The sequence below is a fragment of the Eurosta solidaginis genome, chromosome 3, assembly GCF_040869045.1.
Source record: "Eurosta solidaginis isolate ZX-2024a chromosome 3, ASM4086904v1, whole genome shotgun sequence".
Classification (NCBI taxonomy): domain Eukaryota; kingdom Metazoa; phylum Arthropoda; class Insecta; order Diptera; family Tephritidae; genus Eurosta; species Eurosta solidaginis.
Genome location: NC_090321.1, coordinates 251,659,670 through 251,684,286, shown reverse-complemented (window position 1 = coordinate 251,684,286; position 24,617 = coordinate 251,659,670). Strand labels below are relative to the sequence as shown.

Below are 24,617 nucleotides of genomic sequence, written 5' to 3'. Positions count from 1 at the left end.
ATTTTTGGGTAGCCATTTGTTTTTATGCATATGTATGTATGTATACTGTATAAATATATGGATTTGTTAGTATACGCTACACTGAAAGAAAAAGACTGGTAAAATCAACCGAAATACGTGTCAATTCAACCGAAATTTCTGTCAATTTGTATCCATCGCAACAAGATGTTGAATCAACTGCGCACAAATCGTTGATTCGTAATTGACCGTTTTAGTAGTCAAATGAACAAAAAAAGTTGTTGCGACATTGGCGGGAAGCGACCTACTTGTTTCATGCCGACACTGAGTGTATGACTGAGAGCATTTCGTGGCAGAAATACACTCGGAGTGCTTGCCGAACACTGCCGAGGGTCGACTCCGCTTAGAAAATTTTTCTTCTAATTGAAAAAGTTTGTTTCTAAAATTTCGATGTTGCTTTTCCCGGGGTGTGAACCCAGGGCCTTCGGTGTGGTAGGCGGAGCACTCTACCATCACACCACGACGGCCACCATATAAATACGTAAATATGTGGATACATAAATACGCATGTTTGCTAGATATACATACATACGAATATAGAAATGAAAATAGTAGTCACAAAACTGATTATCAATTCTATCAGTTGCAGCTCAGCTCATTCTCAATTTCTTCTCTCGCTTGTAGTTGCCACACTTGATTGTTTCGAACGAAATTTGTATAAATGTTTGACGTAACATTTGAAAAAGAGAACTTGTAAGTTATAGAAAAGTAAAGAATCAAATCGCAGGAAGGTAATTCACCACTGGAGTAACTTTACATGTTATTCAGCGAGTTTAATTTTCGTAACATTTTAAGTTGAAACGATTCCAAAACAACTCAAACTTTATTGTATAAATAAACTCAAACTTTAATTTTGTTGGAAACATCAACATTAAAAAAGGATGTTTTTTTTTATTATCTTACTAGATTCGTTCGCGTGAGTGAAAATTCATAAAAACTTGAACAAAATGTTACTAACTGTGGGAAAATCCTGTTCGTTCAAGCAAAACTTCTGCAACAAGAGGGCGGAATTTTGCATTTCGCTTGGACTAGAAGTTGCAAAATTGTACCCGATAAATAGGAGTCCCGGTATCTCATAATTTTTTGCACAGTAAATTCGAAAAGTGGTTTTTCGTTTTGTATTGATAACTGAAAAACTAGTTTTTTATTGTTTTCCCATTTTGTGTGTTTTTTCGATTTGATGGTTTTCTTATTTTGGTATTTTTTTTTAACAAGAGGCACCGTCGTCATAAGTACAAAGTAGAGAGCGCAGTGAGCGTAAAGTTCTCTTTCAAATTCGCTCATGTATTGACAGTTGATCGCCGTTGAAATGACCTGTAAGATCAGTTGTGTTAACAGAAAAATCAGTTAGATTGATTACGAATCTGTCAGTTTTACAAAATTTTGTTAACTTAAGAGCGACAATTTCTCTTCTGTTGGAATGACTAAGCTAATTTGTTCGCTTGACAAAGAACTTGGTCGAGTTAACCATAATTCGATCAATTTCATCGAATCTCCGTTAAGGCAGGAAGAACAGAACCGATTTGTTGATTTTACTAGCACCATTTCTTTCAGTGTACTGAAAGCGGAACAACAAAAAGGTATTTCTACATATCTACATACATATAGTCATATATATTGTAACAACTTTAAGCCGGAAAGAAAACAAATACTAAAGCAGACGTTCACAGAAATATTTGAGCAAAATTGAGATATGTAAATGCAAAAAAAAGACTCACATTGCTTGCATAACATTGACCTAAACAACAAATGGAAAATGGAATTGGATATTGGCAGCTAAATTGTTAAAAGAAGGAAAGAAAAGAGAAATCACTATTAAAATAATAATATTTGCATTGATGAAGCAGTGGAAATAGAGAATAAATATAAAAATGAAAAACAAAATTTTCCTCAGTATTGTATTAAAACCAATAAACATTTTTTTCTAGTTTAAAACAAATAAAAAATAAATACTTATTTTATGTGTTTTTATTTATAAAGGTACATATACTAGGGTGGCTCAAAAAAAACTTGCTATATTTTGTTACATATAATCAGAGCTGCTCAATCCTATACACTCATAGCACTTTTGTTTTTGTTGTGCCCTGAATCATAGGCACAGGTACAAATTTACACTTCAAATATAAAAAAAAAATCAAAGCACCCCATATGCCCTCAAATCTAAAAAAAAATTTAGATGGAAGTTTTTGATTTCCACAAGTGCAAAGCAAAGACACTTTCATACAATGAACGGGCACTTCGTTAGAGAAAAACTAAAAATTATTCAAATATCTTATGGCTCTGAAAAAAATTTGTATTAAAAATTGTTTCATTAAGAAAATTAAAATTACTCCAGCCATTTAAGGGTTTGACCTCGGAATTTGAGATTAGACTTGGAAACGTGCATGACCTATTTTGACATTATGTTAATGGTACTAAAAATCATGATAAGTCGCATGGACGCGTCTTGAGATTTTCGAGACCCGGTGTAGCGAAATTAAGTACCTGGCACCGCTTCGTAAGTCTTGCTCTTGTTTCGCGCCCATTTCCAAAATGAACACCATCAGATGCTCCACAGATACAGCCTGAAGTATTTTTTCGTTGTCGCAATAATTTCTGAGTTAAGGCTCGAGCAGTTGCTGAAACTTTGCATCGCCCTAGATTAGATAAGAATGAATATTGTATTTGAACTGAAATTTGGGTCGTCCGCAACATCGATTCAAAATTTTATGAAACGGATATAGCTCCGATTTTTTAGACTCAGCTTTTCACCACAATTTCGAAACTCCGGTAATAATTCACTTATCGTAAGTAAAATTGGTGTGACCTGAATGTCATATTCATGAAAATAATAATTGAAATAAATATCAACGGCGCTGAATGAAGTTGTTGTGCTGGATTTTGAGCATTAAGTTTAATTGCTCTTAAGCAGAGCTGCTCAACCCCTGTACACCCAAAGCCACATTTTTTTTTGTTTTTCCCTGAAGAATAGGCACAGATACAAATTCAAACTTTGAATATACAAAAAATTTCATAGCACTCCATATGTCCTCACTTATAAAGTCGATTCGTATGAGAGTGCCTTAATTTCATATAAAAGTGCAAAGAAAAAGCACTTCCATATGAAGCCAATGCACTTCGGTATGATACTCAAATTTACGCTAACAAATTGATAACAAAAAAGTAACATTGTAGCACTGAGAAAAATTTTAGTTCAAAATTTATTCATTAAGGGGACCACCAAAATTCCCTAAACATTTAAAATATTTTTTTTTTTTTATGTACAATTTAAAAAAAAATTTCAGTGCACATAATTTTATATGTATTGTGATTTGCACTTTTATATAAAATTTTTTCATAACAAATCGATCAATTTTTAATAACAGATCAAAAACTTTTCGATTTATAATCGTTAACTTTTCGATAAGAAATCGATAACAAACCGATAACTGTGTTGATAAAAAGTCGGAAACCTTTGTATAGAGCAAATGACAAACCTTTCCTTTCCATTATTAACCTTTTCAATTCCATCCTATGTTTACACGTCAAAAATGCGACAATCGGACCGATTCGCCTTGTAGATGTAACAAATGAGACTGCAGGGCAATTGCTTGATAATTTTCATTGGATGCTATTGGAATATCAACCAAGTTTTCGATTTTTAACAGTATTGAGTACTGACTTGCAAGTGACTTATGAGCTAGAAATTTTGGCTTTTTGTTTATTTTATCAAACTCCATAGTAATAAGGGCTTTGTTCATTTCTGCATGCGACTTGAATTTTTACCAGAAAATCTTGGATTACCCTAATGAGTGTGATTTTTTTATCAAATGTGTTCGTATATATGTGGTTTCTGCGGTTACACTTTATTAGTTGTAGATTCAATGATGGTGGCCACAGGCACTAGAGAAAATATTGTTCCATTAATATCGACATTACATATCCGTGAAAATTTGGTAAATCCAAATAACTCGTGATAAGATAAAGGCCTTAATATTAACTAACAAAAATCTATATAATTCTAACTCAAAACATTTTGTAACAGCTAAATAACGTTTATGTTATCAATTTTGGGGAACCTTTAAAATAATGCCCACCTCTCATTCGTAATCCACTCTTCTCTTCATCATTCATTAATTTGGTTGATCGCCTAGATACTTGGTATTTATAAAAAAAAAACCGATTCAAAATACTCCACTGAATGACGTTTCTTATGACATTTATGACCAGACTTGCGGCTTCCACACATTCACACATTTTCGAGACTCATACGTATTACTGCTCATACTGGATGATATTGAAAGCAACTCACAATATGCGCCAAGAAAATATTCAAAATCGCAGAGCTGAATAACTTACTACAATGGAACTTCAAGAGAGTTTATTTAGGATTGTAAGGTGTGTGCAACATGAAGCGTTTGGACCGGATATTCTTCGAATTCAGGCTGACCATGCCCTACCCACGAGTAGCAAACTAGTTAGTTTAACCCCATTTGTCGACGATAAGATGGATCTGAGTATACGTGGTCATCTCAAACACGCAGCATTGCCGTAGGGTCAACGGCATCCTCTCACTTTGCCAAGAAATCATCATTTTACAACCTGGGTAATTAACAATTCCCACAAAATTACGACGTTGCATACGATGCTTCCGTAATAAGCCTCAAGCAGCCACGCAATTAATAGGAGATTTGCCGGCACAACGAGTCAATCCGCCACAACGTGCCTTTCTAGCAACAGGGGTAGACTACACAGGAGCCATAGAGCTGAAAGCATCAAGGTATCGGAGTACTACAGTTTATAAAGGATACATCGCACTGTTCATATGTCTGGCTACAAAGGCTGTGCATTTAGAAGCGGCCACAGGCATGACAACCGAACATTTCCTATGGGCACTTCAGCGGTCTATAGGTCGTTGTGGTCTTTGCCGCGACTTGCATAGCGACTGTGGTAAGAATTTTGTCGGATCAGACACCCTCTTGAAGATGAATTCTAGACAATTTATTAGGAATGTTAAGCGTGACATTGTTCCTAAGCTAGCAGCCCAAAATATTCAATGGCATTTTAATCCACCTCATTCACCCAATTTCGGAAGACTCTGGGAGGCGAAGGTCCGTCAAACATCATTTGAAGCGCATAATAGGCGCAGCAAAACTTACATACGAACAGCTATCGACGCTATTAGTACGCGTCGAAGCGTGTCTAAATTCACGGCCTCTATGCCCATTCACGTCGGATCCGGATCATTTATTTGCTTTAACGCCCGGACATTTTTTGATCGGCGACGCTCTACTGTCAGTCCCTGAGGTGGCTCCAAATAACAAGACGCTGTCTCCGCAATACTTTGAGCTTCAGCGTATGGTTCACCACAGATGGTCTTCGGATTGGCTCTCGCACCTGCAATCACGTCCGAAATGGCGTCATGAGGAGCCCAACCTGTGTATCAATGAGCTGGTTGTGGTGAAAGATGACCGCTTACCAACAATGACAGCTTGGTTGAGTTCTGGAAACTCATCAATTTAGTACGTGTTGTCACGGTTCGCACACAGAATGGCACATATAAACGATCGGTCTATAAGATCTGCGGATTGCGGATTCATTTCAACAATGACTCTCCTGAGTTAATGTAATACTCATGCACATGCTTATTCTGTCTCATTCACCTCTAGCTGCACATGCAGGTCCAATTGCAACCGGCTTATCATGCCAGCATTGAGGGAGGCATGTATAATTCCAACTTATCAATCCGGCATGAGAACACACCATAAGTGGAGAAGTATCGAACTAACTACCTACACTACGAAAAATAAAGAAAAAGTGTCGAAAAGTACTGCCTGCACTAAGAATTTTTTGAGCTATTAAATGAACTTGCAACGATTGTGCATATTGAGCTTGTAAAGTAAATGGTTAACCAATAAGGTTAAAGAGTCAACCAAACAAATATTAAGAACCCCAAATTTTCATTGCAATGAGATTGCACATATTCACACACACTCAAATGTATAAACACGCTGCAATTGGTTAAAAACTGTTTCGTAACTAGTATGTTGGTTATGCGCAAAGATTGAATTTTTCCATACAGGAAACTGAAAATTTTTTATGATGATTACCTCTGAGATTTAAATTTTTAGAATAGTAAAAATTCAATTATGAGCTAATTGGTACAAGTTTGATATTTTCGGAGAAGTTGAGGAAAATAAAGAAATTCGAATATAATGGCATATTTCCTGCCTAAATTGTTTTTTGGAATGCAAGGTTAGAATAGAAATTTGAGTCTTTGGCATTTCAAGAATAGCGATAGTAGCAGCTCAGAAAATGCGAGCTATTAGCATTGACATTTTTTATATATCAAAAATGCATTTTCAAATTTATGAAATATATTTATGTCTACATATTTACATATGTATGTATATTTATATTCGAAATTACACAGATAGGACTGCGCACATTCGTTGCATATTTTCACAAGCAAATTTTTTGCAATATTCTTCCCCTCTAAACTGCACTGCCCCAGTTCGAAAAAAAAGCTTAGTAGTCAATAGCAGTTAAAATTGGACAGTCTGCTTACTTTTTTTTAGAAATATTCTGTACATTGTTAAGTTGAAAGTTTTGTTGTTGGTTCTTGTAAAAAACTATAGCTTACATAAAAATTAGCTAAACTTCTAAAATAAAATTATCAGACTCCTTGAAGAAGACAAGAAAGTATAGAAACGCGTAGTAGGGAAAATGATCATATAACCCTGCATCTGCTTCAGGTTTCCTCGAACATAAACAGTTAGATTACAATTTGATCACCAATTTTTTCAACTACTTCATTTTAAAGAGCTTTTCCATTTTCGCGAAATTTGTATTAAATGAAGGGTTGGCATAGAAAATTCGTAGTACAAGCTGGCATCGCTCTGCCAGAAATACTGCCTCCCCTCCATACCGACCTACTTCGCTTACTTACATATCCACTCTCTCTTCCTTATTCTTTTGGTCCTCACCACTTTTCATTTCTTCCTTCTCCTTTTTTATCAACCTAACCGCATTCCTATCCTTTTTCTTGTTCCTATTGTTATTCTTGCTCCCAATTCTCCATTTTATGTGTGTTCCTATCTTTATCAATTCAATACCTATACAGCTTGAGATATCTTCACCAAATTCGGTATAAGGGCTTATTTGTATTGAAAAAATTTAAAAAATAACAAGTAAGGAAGGTTAAGTTCGGGTGTAACCGAACATTACATACTCAGTTGAGAGCTATGGTGACAACACAAGGGAAAATAACCATGTAGGAAAATGAACCGAGGGAAACCCTGGAATGTGTTTGTATGACATGTGTATCAAATGAAAGGCATTAAAGAGTATTTTATGAGGGAGTGGGTCATAGATCTATAGGTGGACGCCATTTAGGGATATAGCCATAAAGGTGGATCAGGTTGACTCTAGAATGCGTTTGTACGATATGGGTATCAAATGAAAGGTGTTAATAAGTATTTTAAAAGGGAGTAATCCTTAGTTCCATAGGTGGACGCCGTTTCGAGATACCGCCATAAAGGTGGACCAGGGGTGACCCTAGAATTTGTTTGTACAATATTGGTATCAAAAGAAAGGTGTTAATGAGTATTCTAAAAGGGAGTGATGCTTAGTTCCACAGGTGGACGCCGTTTCGAGATATCGCCATAAAGGTGGACCAGGTGTGACCCTAGAATGCGTTTGTACAATATGGGTATCAAACGAAATTTGTTAATGAGTATTTTAAAAGGGAGTAATCCTTAGTTCCATAGGTGGACGCCGTTTCGAGATATCGCCATAAAGGTGGACCAGGGGTGACCCTAGAATTTGTTTGTACAATATGGGTATCAAAAGAAAGGTGTTAATGAGTATTTTAAAAGGGGTGATGCTTAGTTCCAGAGGTGGACACCGTTTCGAGATATCGCCATAAAGGTGGACCAGGGGTGACCCCAGAATTTGTTTGTACGATATTGGTATCAAATTAAAGGTATTAATGAGGGTTTTAGAAGGGAGTGGTGGTTGTTGTATAGGTGGTCGCCTTTTCGAGATATCGCCATAAAGGTGGACCAGGGGTGACTCTAGAATGCGTTTGTACGATATGGGTATCAAATGAAAGGTGTTAAAGAGTATTTTATGAGGGAGTGGGCCCTAGTTCTATAGGTGGACGCCATTTAGGGATATAGCCATAAAGGTGGATCAGGGTTGACTCTAGAATGCGTTTGTACGATATGGGTATCAAGTGAAAGGTGTTAATGAGTATTTTAAAAGGGAGTAATCCTTAGTTCCATAGGTGGACGCCGTTTCGAGATACCGCCATAAAGGTGGACAAGGGTGACCCTAGAATTTGTTTGTACAATATGGGTATCAAAAGAAAGGTGTTAATGAGTATTTTAAAAGGGAGTAATCCTTAGTTCCATAGGTGGACGCCGTTTCGAGATATCGCCATAAGGGTGGACCAGGGTGACCCTAGAATTTGTTTGTACAATATGGGTATCAAAAGAAAGGTGTTAATGAGTATTTTAAAAGGGAGTGGTCCTTAGTTCTATAGGTGGACGCCGTTTCGAAATATCGCCATAAAGGTGGACCAGGGTGACTCTAGAATGTGTTTGTACGATATGGCTATCAAATTAAAGGTATTAATGAGAGTTTTAAAAGGGAGTGGTGGTAGTTGTATATGTGAAGGCGTTTTCCAGAACGCGACCAAAATGTGGACCAGGGTGACACAGAACATCATCTGTTGGATACCGCTAATTTATTTATATATGTAATACCTGCCAAGATTTCAACGGTTTTTTATTTCGCCCTGCGGAACTTTTTCATTTTCTTCTACTTAATATGGTAGGTGTCACAACCATTTTATAAAGTTTTTTCTAAAGTTATATTTCGTTTCAATAAACCAATCCAATTACCTCACCATGTTCGTATTTGGTATAGAATTATGGCATTTTTTTCATTTTTCGTAATTTTCGATATCGAAAAAGTGGGCGTGGTCATTGTCGGATTTCGTTCATTTTTCATACCAAAATAAAGTGAGTTCAAGTAAGTACGTGAACTAAGTTCATTAAAGATATGTCGATTTTTGCTCAAGTTATCATGTTAACGGCCATGCGGAAGGACAGTCGAACGACTGTGTATAAAAACTGAGCGTGGCATAAACCGATTTCGCCCGTTTTCACAGAAAACAGTTAACATCATAAAATCTATGCCCCTACCAAATTTCGAAAGGATTGGTTAATTTTTGTTCGACTTGTGGCGTTAAAAGTATCCTAGACAAATTAAATGAAAAAGGGCGGAGCCACACCCATTTTGAAATTTTCTTTTATTTTTGTATTTTGTTGCACCATGTCATTACTGGAGTTGAATGTTGACATAATTTACTTATATACTGTAAAGATATTAAATTTTTTGTTAAAATTTTACTTTAAAAAAAAATTTTTTTTAAAAGTGGGCGTGGTGCTCCTCCGATTTTGATAATTTTTATTAGGCGTACATATAGTAATAGGAGTAACGTCCCTGCCAAATTTCATCATGATATCTTCAACGAATGACAAATTACAGCTTGCAAAAATTATAAATTACCTTCTTTTAAAAGTGGGCGGTGCCACGCCCATTGTCCAAAATTTTACTAATTTTCTATTCTGCGTCACAAATTCAACTCATCTGCCAAGTTTCGTCGCTTTATCTGTCTTTGGTAATGAATTATCGCACTTTTTCGGTTTTACGAAATTTTCGATATCGAAAAAGTGGGCGTGGTTATAGTCCGATATCGTTCATTTTAAATAGCGATCTGAGATGAGTGCTCAGGAACCTACGTACCAAATTTCATCAAGTTACCTCAAAATTTACTCAAGTTATCGTGTTAACGGACGGACGGACGGACGGACATGGCTCAATCAAATTTTTTTTCGATCCTGATTATTTTGATATATGGAAGTCTATATCTATCTCGATTCCTTTATATATGTACATCCAACCGTTATCCAATCAAACTTAATATACTCTGTGAGCTCTGCTCAACTGAGTATAATAAGATAATTCAGAAAAAATACCGCTAAGCTATTAAAATTTGATAGCTGAATTGCTTTATGATGCAAAATTTAAATTCCAAACATTTTTGGAATATGGGCGCGACCCCACCCACATTTACAAGAAGAAAATTTGGATGTTTAACAAGCTGTAAATCAAAAGCCGTAAATCAAAAGCCGTTAAAGATATTGCATTGGAATTTGGTACCGACACTATCCTTGCCAAATTATAAAGACTGGGTGCAGATAATCAAAATCGGTTAACGACCACGCCCACTTTTCCTAAAGGCCTAACCTTATTAACAAAGTTTGCAATAACTTTATGGTATTTAAGTACATGTGTCTAATATTCTACCTCAGTAGTATGGTTGAGCTAAGAACAAAACTTTAACAAATTTTAAAAATGGGCGTTACCAACCCCTTTTTTGCTACTCTTTCCAAAATACTGTCGATGCCGTAAGTCGAACAAAAATCTGAGAATCCGAACGAAATTTATCTTAAACATTTCCACAACAAATCTGATACTAATAAAATGCACTTTTAACCGCTCAAGTTCATTATTGGTAGTCTGTTTCCTTTTTGCTTCTTTTGAACGAAAACGAGTTAAGAATAGAATCATATATGTATTATTGTGTAGCCTTATTAATCACACAAAACAAACAACAACAGCGTTTCAAGTGCACAGCTGAGTATATAGTGTTCGGTTTCATCCGAACTTAGAATTTCCCTACTTATTGTTACAATTATTTCCTATTTCTTTTTCTATTCCTTTCGATTATTCTGTTATTCTTATATTTCTTCCTTTTCTAATCTATTAATTCCAATTCCACTTCTTATTCATAATCTTTTTTATTTTCTGTTGCCACTCCTATTTCTATCAATATTCCCATTTCCACTTTTCTTTCCAATTTGTTTTTGTATACTCAGTTGAGCAGAGCTCACAGAGTGTATTAAGTTTGATTGGATAACGGTTGGTTGTACAGGTATAAAGGAATCGAAATAGATATAGACTTCCATATATCAAAATCATCAGGATCGAAAAAAAATTTGATTGAGCCATGTCCGTTCGTCCGTCCGTCCGTCTTGAGTAAATTTTGAGGTATCTTAATGAAATTTGGTATGTAGGTTCCTGAGCACTCATCTCAGATCACTATTTAAAATGAACGATATCGGACTATAACCACGCCCACTTTTTCGATATCGAAAATTTCGAAAAACGGAAAAAGTGCGATAATTCATTACCAAAGACAAATAAAGCGATGAAACTTGGTAGGTGGGTTGAACTTATGACGCAGAATAGAAAATTAGTAAAATTTTGGACAATGGGCGTGGCACCGCCCACTTCTAAAAGAAGGCAATTTAAAATTTTGCAAGCTGTAATTTGGCAGTCGTTGAAGATATCACGATGAAATTTGGCAGGAACGTTACTCCTATTACTATATGTACGCTTAATAAAAACTAGCAAAATCGGAGAAGGACCACGCCCACTTTAAAAAAAAAAATTTTTTAAAGTAAAATTTTAACAAAAAATTTAATATCTTTACAGTATATAAGTAAATTATGTCAACATTCAACTCCAGTAATGATATGGTTCAAAAAAATACAAAAATAAAAGATAATTTCAAAATGGGCGTGGCTCCGCCCTTTTTAATTTAATTTGTCTAGGATACTTTGAATGCCATAAGTCGAACAAAAATTTACCAATCCTTTTGAAATTTGGTAGGGGCATAGATTTTCTGACGTTAACTGTTTTATGTGAAAATGGGCGAAATCGGTTGAAGCCACGCCCAGTTTTTATACACAGTCGGCCGTCTGTCCTTCCGCATGGTAAACTTAGTGCACGTACTTATATGAACTCACTTTATCTTTGTATAAAAAATGAACGAAATCCGACTATGACCACGCCCACTTTTTCGATATCGAAAATTACGAAAAATGAAAAAAATGCCATAATTCTATACCAAATACGAAAAAAGGGATGAAACATGGTAATTGGATTGGTTTATTGACACGAAATATAACTTTGGGAAAAACTTTGTAAAATGGTTGTGACACCTACCATATTAAGTAGAAGAAAATGAAAAAGTTCTGCAGTGCGAAATAAAAAACCCTTGAAATCTTGGCAGGTATTACATATATAAATCAAATTAGCGGTATCCAACAGATGATGTTCTGGGTCACCCTGGTCCACATTTTGGTCGATATCTGGAAAACGCCTTCACATATACAACTACCACCACTTCCTTATAAAACTCTCATTAATACCTTTAATTTGATACCAATATCGTACAAACACATTCTAGAGTCACCCCTGGTACCTTTATGGCGATATCTCGAAAAGGCGTCCACCTAGAGAACTAAGCCCCACACCCTTTTAAAATAATCATTAACACCTTTCTTTTGATACCCATATTGTACAAACGCATTCTAGAGTCACCCCTGGTCCACCTTTATGGCGATATCTCGAAAAGGCGTCCACCTATACAACTACCACCACTCCTTTTTAAAACCCTCATTAATACCTTTAATTTGATACCCATATTGCACAAACAAATTCTAGGGTCACCCCTGGTCCACCTCTATGGCGATATCTCGAAACGGCGTCCACCTATGGAACTAAGGATCACTTCCTTTAAAATACTCATTAACACCTTTCTTTTGATACCCATATCGTACAAACAAATTCTAGGGTCACCCCTGGTCCACCTCTATGGCGATATCTCGAAACGGCGTCCACCTATGGAACTAAGGATCACTTCCTTTAAAATACTCATTAACACCTTTCTTTTGATACCCATATTGTACAAACAAATTCTAGGGTCACCCCTGGTTCACCTTTATGGCGATATCTCGAAACGGCGTCCACCTATGGAACTAAGGATCACTTCCTTTAAAATACTCATTAACACCTTTCTTTTGATACCCATATTGTACAAACAAATTCTAGAGCCAACCCTGATCCACCTTTATGGCGATATCCCTAAATGGCGTCCACCTATAGAACTATGGGTCACTCCCTGATAAAATACTTTTTAGTGCCTTTCATTTGATAGACATGTCATACAAACACATTCCAGGGTTTCCCTCGGTTCATTCTCCTACTTGGTTATTTTCCCTTATGTTGTCACCATAGCTCTCAACTGAGTATGTAATGTTCGGTTACACCCGAACTTAACCTTCTTTACTTGTTATTTCTATATCTTGACATTTTCCAAATTTACTCCTCTTCTTCATCTTTAATTCTTTAAAAACGAAATTTTAAAAGGATCGGGCACTTTGGAAGCCTATATAATGAAAACTAGAAGGTGGTTAATTTTGTGCTAGCAGTTACACTATGAGCACATCTAGTCTTTGTGAAGTCTTTATTGATCCGCCAATTCAACCTACTGTACCTCAAGTATACCGTACACATGCGCATACATTTACAAAAACAATATACAGTGCAGTGATATTTGCATTTTTTTCGTAAAAAAAAATTACGGAAAATCATGGCAAAAAAAAATATTAGTAGAAAACCTAACAAAAACAGTTGTTCGTTAGACCAAAAATGCAAATGAGAAAATCGTGTGGCGCCTTGGCAATTACGAGTTTGGGTACATGGCGCTAAGGCATTTATGGGGACTACATACATACATATTTACACACACATAAAAATACGTATGCATGTAATGCACTACTAAGGCTTCTTGTTTTAAGTGCTCATTGGGTTTTATGGTTTTGAAAGGGTGGCGTCTACTGAGGTCAACAACAACAACAGCAATAAGCAAAAATATATAGTATGGTTTGTAACTGTCTATGGACATTTAATTAACTGACAATTTTAATGTGCTGTTGAAAGTTTTGTTATTTTACAGTAATAAACATAATAGAAATATAATTTATGTTTAATTTAACGGCAATTTCGCACTACAAATGCGTAGTTAATTCCCTTTGATTTACATATACTTTTTTGCTATGCACCCACTTCACTTAATTTGGGTAACTGTGTCGATAACTGTATGATGAAAAAGAAATAAATAAATAGACTCCCTGAAGATGATGCAAAAATGAGCCGAAACGCTTTAAATAAAAAATACTATTTAAAAAAAAATATATTATTCTTAAATAAAAACAAGTAAGAAAGGTTAAGTTCGGGTGTAACCGAACATTACATACAAAATAAGGAAAATCACCATGTAGGAAAATGAACCTAGGGTAACCCTGGAATGTGGTTGTATGGCATGTGTATCAAATGGAAGGTATTAAAGAGTATTTTATGAGAGAGTAGGCCATAGTTCTATGGATGGACGCCATTTAGGGATATCGCCATAAAGGTGGACCAGGGCTGACTCTAGAATTTGTTTGTACGATATGGGTATCAAATGAAAGGTGGTAATGAGTATTTTAAAAGGGAATGGGCTTTAGTTCTATAGATGAACGCATTTTCGAGAAATAAAGGTGGACCAGGGGTGACTCTAGAATATGCTTGTACGATATGGTTATCAAATGAAAGCTGTTCATGAGTATTTTGAAAAGGAGTGATCCTTAGTTCCATTGGTGGACGCCATTTCGAGATATCGCCATAAAGGTGGACCAGGGGTGTCTCTAGAATGTGTTTGTACGATATGGGAATCAAATGAAAGGTGTTACTGAGCATTTTAAGAGGGAGTGGGCATTAGGTCTATAGGTGGACGCCTTTTCGAGATATCGCCATTAGGGTGGGCCAGGGGTGACTCTAGAATGTTTGTACGATATGGGTATCCAACGAAAAGTGTTACTGAGCATTTTAAGAGGGAGTGGGCATTAGGTCTATAGGTGGACGCCTTTTCGAAATGTCGCCATTAGGGTGGGCCAGGGGTGACTCTAGAATGTGTTTGTATGATATGGGTATCAAATGAAAGATGGTAATGAGTATTTTAAAAGGGAGTAATCCTTAGTTCTATAGGTGGACGCCTTTTCGAGATATCGTCATTAGGGTGGGCCAGGGGTGACTCTAAAATGTGTTTGTACGATATGGGTATCAAACGAAAGGTGTTACTGAGCATTTTAAGAGGGAGTGGGCATTAGGTCTATAGGTGGACGCCTTTTCGAGATATCGCCATTAGGGTGGGCCAGGGGTGACTCTAGAATGTTTGTACGATATGGGTATCAAACGAAAGGTGTTACTGAGCATTTTAAGAGGGAGTGGGCATTAGGTCTATAGGTGGACGCCTTTTCGATATATCGCCATTAGGGTGGGCCAGGGGTGACTCTAGAATGTTTGTACGATATGCGTTAAAATTTTATCTGAATTAACCACGGCTATTTTACAAAAATTTAAATAAAATTTCTAATGACATTAATCAATTACAAATTCGTTCAAGATCTAAAGATAGAAATAGATCTAAATCTCGAAATTTTTCAAGATCAAGAAATTTTTCAAACAATCGTAATTTTAATTCCCAAACAACTATTTGTTGGTATCACAAAAAATTTAAGAATAACGCTCTTAAATGTATACCCCCATGTAATTTTAATCAAAATCATAATTCAAATTACGAACAAAATTTAAACTGAAACGATCCATTATGACGGTGACGGATAATGGAACTATTATTAAACCTACTCGTCGCCTATTCATATTTGATAAATTCAATAAACTTAATTTTCTTATCGATACCGGCGCAGTTGTATCAGTTATTCCTTTTTCTAAATTTAAAATTTATAAAAGAAATTCGGAACTTACTTTGACTGCAGCAAACGGTTCTTCAATTGAAACTTTCGGTACAAAACTACTTAAAATTGATTTAGGTTTAAGAAGAGATTTTGAATTTCCATTCATTATTGCGAACATTGATACACCAATTTTAGGAGCAAACTTTTTAGAAAAATTCGGAATTATTGTCAATATTACAAATAAAGAAATAATGGATTCTGCTACAAAAATTAAAGTTGCTGGATCTTCTGGATTTTCTGATATTTTCTCACTCAAAATTCTTATTGGTGAAAACAAGTTTTCAAAATTACTTAATGAATTTCCGTCTATTACCTGTGAACCGGATTATACTAAAAAAGTTAAACACCATACGGTTCACAGGATAGAAACAAAAGGTATATTACCATTTTCGAAACCCAGACGTCTTGATCCAATCAAACTCAAAATTGCTAAAGCTGAATTTGAATTTTTAGTTAAAACAGGTATATGCAGACCCTCTAATTCTCCTATTGCATCTCCACTTCATCTCGTTCCTAAAAAAGAACCAAATAATTGGAGACCTTGCGGAGACTATCGAAGACTTAATTTTATTACTGCACCAGATCGGTATCCTTTACCACATATCCACGATTTAACAATTGATTTAAAAAACAAACAATTTTTTTTCCAAAATTGATCTTGTGCGTGCTTACCACCAAATTCCAATGGCATAAGAAGACATTCAAAAAACTGCAATAACTACCACTTTTGGAATGTTTGAATTCGTAAGAATGCCCTTCGGTTTACGAAACAGCGCTCAAACTTTCCAACACTTTATTAATGAAGTATTTTCTGATTTCGATTTTGTATTTACATACATTGATGACATTCTTATTGCCAGTGATAATGAAGATCAACATATAAATCATTTAAAATCAGTTTTCAAAATACTTGAAGAATATAATTTAAATATCAAACCTTCAAAATGTACTCTCGATGTAAATAAATTAAATTTCTTAAGTTACGAAATTTCAGGCGAAGGTATTAAATCATCTTTAGATCGAATTGAAATTATAACAAATTTTGAAAAACCAATTTCTACAAATAAGTTACAAAAATTTTTAGGTATGATAAATTACTATCACAGATATATTAAAATGTTAGCAACAGAACTTCCTCTGCATGAAATATTAACACATGCAATTAAAAACAAACTCAAACAATTGAATTGGACAAAATAAACCACAACAGCTTTCGAAAATGTTAAAAAAATTTTTGCTAAAAATACTTTACTTACACATTTCGACAAAAATGGTACTTTATCATTAGCAGTAGATGCATCAAATGTTGCTATTGGAGCAGTTCTTCAACAAACTAGCAATAATATACTAGAACCTTTAGCTTATTTTTCAAGAAAATTAACTACAACAGAAACTAAATATTCAACATTTGATCGTGAACTTTTGGCAATTTATAATTCAATTAAACATTTTCTTGAAGGTAGAACTTTTACTATTTTTACTGATCATAAAACTATAATTCATGTTCTAAATTCTAAAGTAGATAGATCCCCTCGTCAACTACGTCATCTTGAATATATTGCTAAATTTACAAATGATATTCAATATATACGTGGAAAAGACAACATAGTTGCCGACACACTTTCCCGTATTCCAGAAATAAATGCAATTTCAACTCAAGATATAACTTTAGAAACTTTATATAAAGAACAACAAACTGATACATTTTTACAAAAAACCATTTCTGATCAAAATTCTAAAAATAATTTAAAAGAAATTCATATTCCAGTTATTAATTTAAACATATGGTGTGATGTTTCTCTACAACCTTTTCGACCTTATGTTCCACATTCTATGAGAAGAATTATATTTGACAAAACTCACTCATTATCTCATCCAAGTATAAGAACAACTAGAAAATTAATTCAAAATAAATATTATTGGCCTAACATACGTAAAGAAATTAACGATTGGACTTCATCTTGCATCAATTGTCTAAAGTCCAAAATTTCAAGATATACTAAATCTCCTATTCAAGAAATTCAAATACCATGGACCTCTTCCAGTTTCAAATGAAAATTGTTATATTTTAACAATTATTGACAGATTTTCACGTTGGCCTGAAGCTTATCCAATTAAAGATATTTCAACAAATACTATAGTAAAAACTTCTATTCAAAATTATATACCACGATTTGGTATACCATTGAATATTACAGTAGATCAAGGTTCACAATTTACCTCAAAATTTTTTACGGAATTAACTAAACTTTTAGGTTCTCATAAAATTCATACATCTCCTTACCATCCTCAAGCAAATGGCATGATAGAGAGATTTCATCGAACTTTAAAAGCAGCAATTATAGCATCAAACGACTCGGTTCATTGGTCTGACATTTTACCATTCATTCTACTTGGTTTACGAACTTCTATTAAAGAAGATTTAAAATGTTCATCTGTTGAACTTGTTTATGACCAAACACTTAGAATACCTGGTGAATTAATTATTTCAAATAGTAATAAAGAACATGATTTTTCTAATGACGCTCTTCATAAAATAAGAGAATATTTTTCGCTTGTTCGTTCTAAAGTTTTTCATCATAACAAAGAAAAATTTTTCGTTCCTAAAAAATTAGAAAATTGCGAATATGTTTTTGTTAAAATTCTTCGTAAACCTAATTTAGAATCACCTTATGAAGGACCTTTTAAAGTTATTTCTAAGAAACATAAAACATTTACAATTCAATACAAAAATACTATTAAAAATATTTCAATTGATTTACTTAAACCAGCAAACATACTTATTAACACTAATTTAAATACAAACACAAATGCATTAAACAACAAAAAACAAAAAAACGTTACACTTAATATTAATTAATAATTTGTTTGTTTTAAATTTTCTTGGAGGGGGAGTAAATATAGTGTTAACTACTTTGTATTCTTTACTTTAATTTTTAAAATAATTTTTAATTGAGTTTTCGTGTTAACTTAAAATTTTTGAATAACTTCAAAAAAAGAAAATTCTAATTAGTTGGAAAATATTTAAACTCAAAAATATGTAAATAAAAATAAATTTTATATTTCAAACCGAAAATAAAGATTTTTTTAAATACCAACCTGAATGTTGATATAGTCACTAAGTTGGAATGAACAGGTGAAGAGAGTGTGTCTATATTAGTTTTCCATTAAATCAGTCAACGGTAATAGTATGGAAAATAAATGTGATGTTGAAAGAGCTTGTGAAAGGTGGGCGAAGCGGTTATTATATGAAATGTTATCTGGTACCCGTACTAGCGGCAGAGGGTTCTATATAGAGGATTAACTGGGTTTAATTTGCAGCTAGCAGTTTCTCGTAGCTCGGAGGGAATTTTGGTTGGCCCTATTTTCTTAAGCCTCTCAACTAAGCTGATTGACTGGTCTTATGAGCTCTCCCGCTAAAAACTTTAATAGTTAAACTAAAAAATAAATATAAGGCGCGATAACCTCCGAAGAGATTTAAGGCCGAGCTTCTCTTGTAATTTGGGTTTTGCTCTTTTTAATTTTTCCACAAATTGGCGGGGCGGGATCTACATGTTTAACGCCGCCTTCGAACGGCATCTGCAAGGTAGATGAGTTTTCACTGAGAAGCGTTTTGGTATCTATCACCAATCTTGGTACTTCTCGCTCCGTATGTGGAATTTAGACGTTGTTACACAATTCTTCAGCCTCATATCCTGATGCAACCGTCTAACTATCAATGTATTACCATTTCCCGTCCTCCTATTTCGTCAGTCCCTAGACTGTTTCTCCCGTAGATAGGAGTTTCCTCAGACTTGCCGTTTCGCTGGAGCATTCTGTGACAGATTTCACGTTTAAATATCCCCACCAAATCTATATTCTTTCCAGTACTCCTCAAATTCCGCAACATTTTCCAGCTTGAAATTGAAATTCTATACTCCTATAGAAACCGATAGTAGTCACTACATTTTTGGAATATGCGAAAGATAACGGACCATTAAATCCATAAAAAATTAACATCTCACTTATACTTAACACAAGATCTTGATTATGTTAGCCCACTTAGCTTGGAGCAATGTTCCAACTCTGCTTTTGTGGAATAAAACAATATACCATGTGATCAGTTTGGAATCAAATAGAACCTAGTTAGCTGGTTACGTGTACTTTTCCGTATTTACTCTGGTTTTGTGGCATTATACAATAGATCAGAAAATTAGTTTGGGAACAAATAGAACTTAATTAGTGGGGTCTGTGTACCTTTCCGTATTTAATCATTAAATATGCCGTCATGGTATCAAAAAAATAGTTCAACTGTGAACACATATATACACATTAGGGTTGTACAAAAATCTTAAGTTTTATTTTAGAGACCTAGCGACTCTCCAATTATGTTACATATAACATTCAAGGTTCGAATCGAGCTCAAGGCCAGAACAATAATTTTTTTCTAATGATAATTATTGTTATTTTTTTAATTTTAATTAAATTTAATTAAACAAAAAAATAAACCATCCAAAATTTCAAAACTATAAAACATATGGAATGCAGTTCTGTAAACCTTAATTTTGGAAAGTTCTTGTTGTTTTCAGGATTCGGAAGTTAAACATTTTAGGAATTTTCAGATTAAAATTATTGAATTGTAAAATTGTTATAAAGCTTAAAATATAAAGTTCGGAGCAAGCCCTTGTTTCGAATAAATATGCGAAGGGTTCGATTGAAAAACTATAAAAAGTGCATTCACCGTGGCTACCTTTAAAGAAAAAACAAAGCCCAATTGACCAAGGAACTGAAATAAAAATTTTCGTTCCATTTCAATACAAAGAGTTCATTAACAAGTAAAAGTGTCTAAGTTCGGGTGTAACCGAACATTATATACTCAGCATGGGCTTCAATTGTACATTTCATTTCAGATAAATTACTTTTCTACATGACACGTGGCACCGCCTGTTTAAAAAAAAATGTCTCCCCAATTCCTCTTCCAGTAAAACTTGATAAGTGAAATATCATTGATTCGAAACAATTTTTTGCTAAGTTATAGCTCATTATTCTAGTCTACGACCCCTTTAAACTTGTTTTATATCTAAAATATCTAACGAACTGACTCCCAAGGAGAGAGACTAGAATTTCTTCAGCTGAAAAAAGAATTTGAGACATTAACTCACTTCTTTCACAAAAAATACATAAACTCGATGGAGTCCAGTATCAAAGGCAGTCCGAAGTCTTTCAAGGTATACTACAATTCCAAAAAGAAGGTGAATGGAATCCCCAAATCTCTGGAATACAACGGCTTCGTGTCATCTTGTAGGATACGATTTTTTGCCCCCCCTGTCTATTCAAAAACTGCGCAAACACTTTGTTTATCCCTTTGACCTAAACTTTTCGATGTTCTATACACTGACCTCACAAAGCTTTCGACAGTTTAGACCACGGGCTGCTCATCCGGAAACCTGGGTCCGTCGGAATCCAATATAACGCCCTGTCTCGGCTGGAATCCTATCTCAAAGACAGAAAAATGTTCGTAAAGGTCGGAAGCAGCTTGTCGCAGGTAATTTCAGCGACCTCTGGTGTGCCTCAAGGCAGCCATTTAGACCCATTACTTTTCACGATGTTCTTCAACGATGTTGTGAACGTCTCAAAATATGGCAAATGCTTGCTTTACGCCGACGACCTCAAGCTCTATCACCCTGTAAGACGCCTTGGAGATTGCTTAAATCTGCAAAGTGACATTAATTCGCTCACAGTGTGGTGTAACTCTAATGGATTGTTCCTGAATTTTGAGAAATGTAGCGTCGTAACTTTCTCGCGCTCAGTTCGTCCAATAGTCTTCAATTATTTATACAACACAGATGCTAGCTTCCAGCGGGTAAGCACTATTAAAGACCTGGGAGTTTATCTTGACACCGAGGGGCGACCCCGCTTAGAAACACTTTCTTATAATTGAAAAAACTTGTTTCTAAAATTTGTTGTTGCTTTGCCCGGCGCGTAGGCCCAGGCCCTTCGTATTGTAGGTAGAGAACGCCCCTCAATTCGTTATATACGAATATACATACCATAAATATCAGGGGTCCAAAATAAGAGTTGACAGATTAGAAATTTTAGTTTCTCACTGAGAGAAATCTTTATTATCAGCGTGCTTTGCACACATAGTATATTAACTTTGATTGGATAACGGTTGGTTGTACAGGTATAAAGGAATTGAGATAGATATAGAGACCATATATCAAAATCATCAGTATCGAAAAAGAATTTGATTGAGCAATGTCCGTCCGTCCGCCCGTTAGCACGATAACTTGAGTAAATATTGAGATATCTTCACCAAATTTTGATACACTACCTTATCTGGACCCAGAATAGATTGGTATTGAAAATGATCGAAATCGGATGATAACCCACCCACTTTTTATATATATAAAATTTTGGAAAACACAAAAACCTGATAATTTAGTAAATAATACACCCAGAATGTTGAAATTCGACACGTGGACTGATATTGAGACTCTTGTTAAAAAATTTTCAAAATGGGCGTGGCACCGCCCACTTATGATAAAATAAATTTTACAAATATTTTTAATCATAAATCAAAAATCGTTAAACCTATCGTAACAAAATTCGGCAAAGGGGTTGCCTTTACTATAAGGAATGATTTGAAAAACAATTAACGAAATCAGTTAAGGACCACGCACACTTTTATATACAAGATTTTAAAAAGGGTCGTGGACGAATAAAATAAGCTATATATTTGCAAAAAGAACTTTATATCAATGGTATTTCATTTCCCAAGTGGATTTATAACAGTAAATAGGAAAAACTTCAAATTTAAAAATTGGGCGTGGCACCGCCCCTTTTATGACTAAGCAATTTGCGATGTTTCGGGGGCCATAACTCGCAGAAAAATTAACGGATCGTAAAAAATTGGGTACACAAATTTTCCCTATAGCAGGAAATATTTCTAGGAAAATGGACGAGATCGGTTAAAGACCACGCCCACTTTTATATAAAAGATTTTTGAAAGGGTCATAGACGAGAATAGTAAGCTATATCTTAGCGAAAAAAAGCTTTGTGCCAATAGAATTTTACTTTCTAAATTGAATTATAACATTAAATTGGAAAACACTAAAATTTTTGAAAATGGGTGTGGCACTGCCCCTTTTATGACCAAGCAATTTTCTATGTTTCGGGAGCCATAACTGTAAGCAAAATTTAACATATACTAATGAAATTGTGTACGCACATTTTCGTTATAGCAGAAAACATTTCTAGTAAAAATCGACGGGAGCGGTTAAAGACCACGACCACTTTTATATAAAACAAGTTTAAAAGGGTCGTAGACTAGAATAATAAGCTATAACTTAGCAAAAAATAGTCTTGAACCAATGCTATTTCACTTATCAAGTTTTATTGTAAGAGCAAATGGGGAGATATTTTTTTTTTAAACGGGTGGTGCCACGTGTTATGTAGAAAAGTAATTTATCTGAAATGAAATGTACAATTGAAACTCGCGCTGAGTATATAATGTTCGGTTACACCCGAACTTAGACACCTTTACTTGTTATACATATATAGATATGTAGCGTGCTTAAGATTTGCCCTCATACAAAGTATGAATTTTTTTGTATACTTTAAAACACTCTTCGGCAAAAAATTGTCAAAAATCAATGCGAATTTCGAGGGACCCAAAAGTTCTACTTTGCGAGGCTAAAATTGATTGGGCTACAAAATTACTTACTCAAAAACACTCAGAAAAGTCCAAATTTTCGTATTATTTTTTTGAATTTTCCTAAAATGTTTTTGGGAGTTATTTGCATAGTTGCAGCTACAAAATTCATAGAAGTTTTTTTTTAATATGGGCAGTAAAAACTTGTCTCTGCTATTTTTCTGCTGGTTACTGTATGTGAGCATTTAAGTACTATATATATACTGATGTACATACAACTGTTGTGCACTAATGGCTGTCACAGCATCCGACTGTGAATTTATTTTTAAATTTCAAAGACAGTTGAAGCGATAAATAGACTATCAAGTGACATGTCTAAAAAACCAACAAACGCACAAAAACAATTACGGAAAAAATATCCAAAACAACACTAACAAAATAAATTGTTCAGAAATAAATAAATAAGTGTATGCAAATTGACAAGGACACGCATGCCATGAAGTCGTTGCAAACCAAAAAAAAAGAAATAAAATAATGTTAAAACAACAGGAACAACAACCCTCGACCAGCATACGCACACTTTGTTGCGAATAGATAAAAATTCCAATATTGCAAATTAAATTTGCAAACTTAACGTATCGGACACTGACGACGACGACGACGACGACACAACTGGCAGTTTAAGAAGCAACAACCATAGCAAACACCACAATCATAGAGGCAAAACTATAGCTGCTGCTACAATAATAACAGCAATAAAGTTACTTTTGTCAATAGTTAAAGCTACGTAGCTGGCTTGGTCCACAGAGACAAATCTAAGGGGTTTATATGAGCTGCAAGCTAGCAAGAATTGGTTGGATTGTTGGCCTGCTGGTTGCTGGTTGCTGGCCGCTTGCCGCGACAGACGTTAATGGTCAGCTCGTTCACTCGTTTGAAGGTTGGACGTTTGAGTTTAGAGGGCAAGAAAAATGCATAGATAACGCTACATGTACAGGAAAGGCGTGTATTGCAGTTGATGTTGAGTTAAGAACAAAAAGAGTAAAAGTGCGATAAAGAATGCAAAAATACGAGCCGCAAGAACAAGAACAAATGTACTGCCAATGGTGCACAATAACGCTTTGATAAAGTGTCATATACCCAGTTGGGTTAGTTATGGGGCTTTATTCTGCAAACTAGGAACAGAACATATGTAACTGTGTTGTATCGAAGGATGAAAAACACGAATATTTATAAAAAAAAAAATTTTTATTTCAGCTGAAATGTCAAAATTA

At 34.8% G+C, this 24,617-nt stretch overlaps 1 protein-coding gene across 2 annotated transcripts in view; it reads right to left on the bottom strand.

Annotated features, from left to right (window-relative positions):
* Shrm (Shroom) overlaps positions 1-24,617 on the bottom strand; it is a 631,603-nt gene that overhangs the window by 535,694 nt on the left and 71,292 nt on the right. The window lies entirely within an intron of this gene.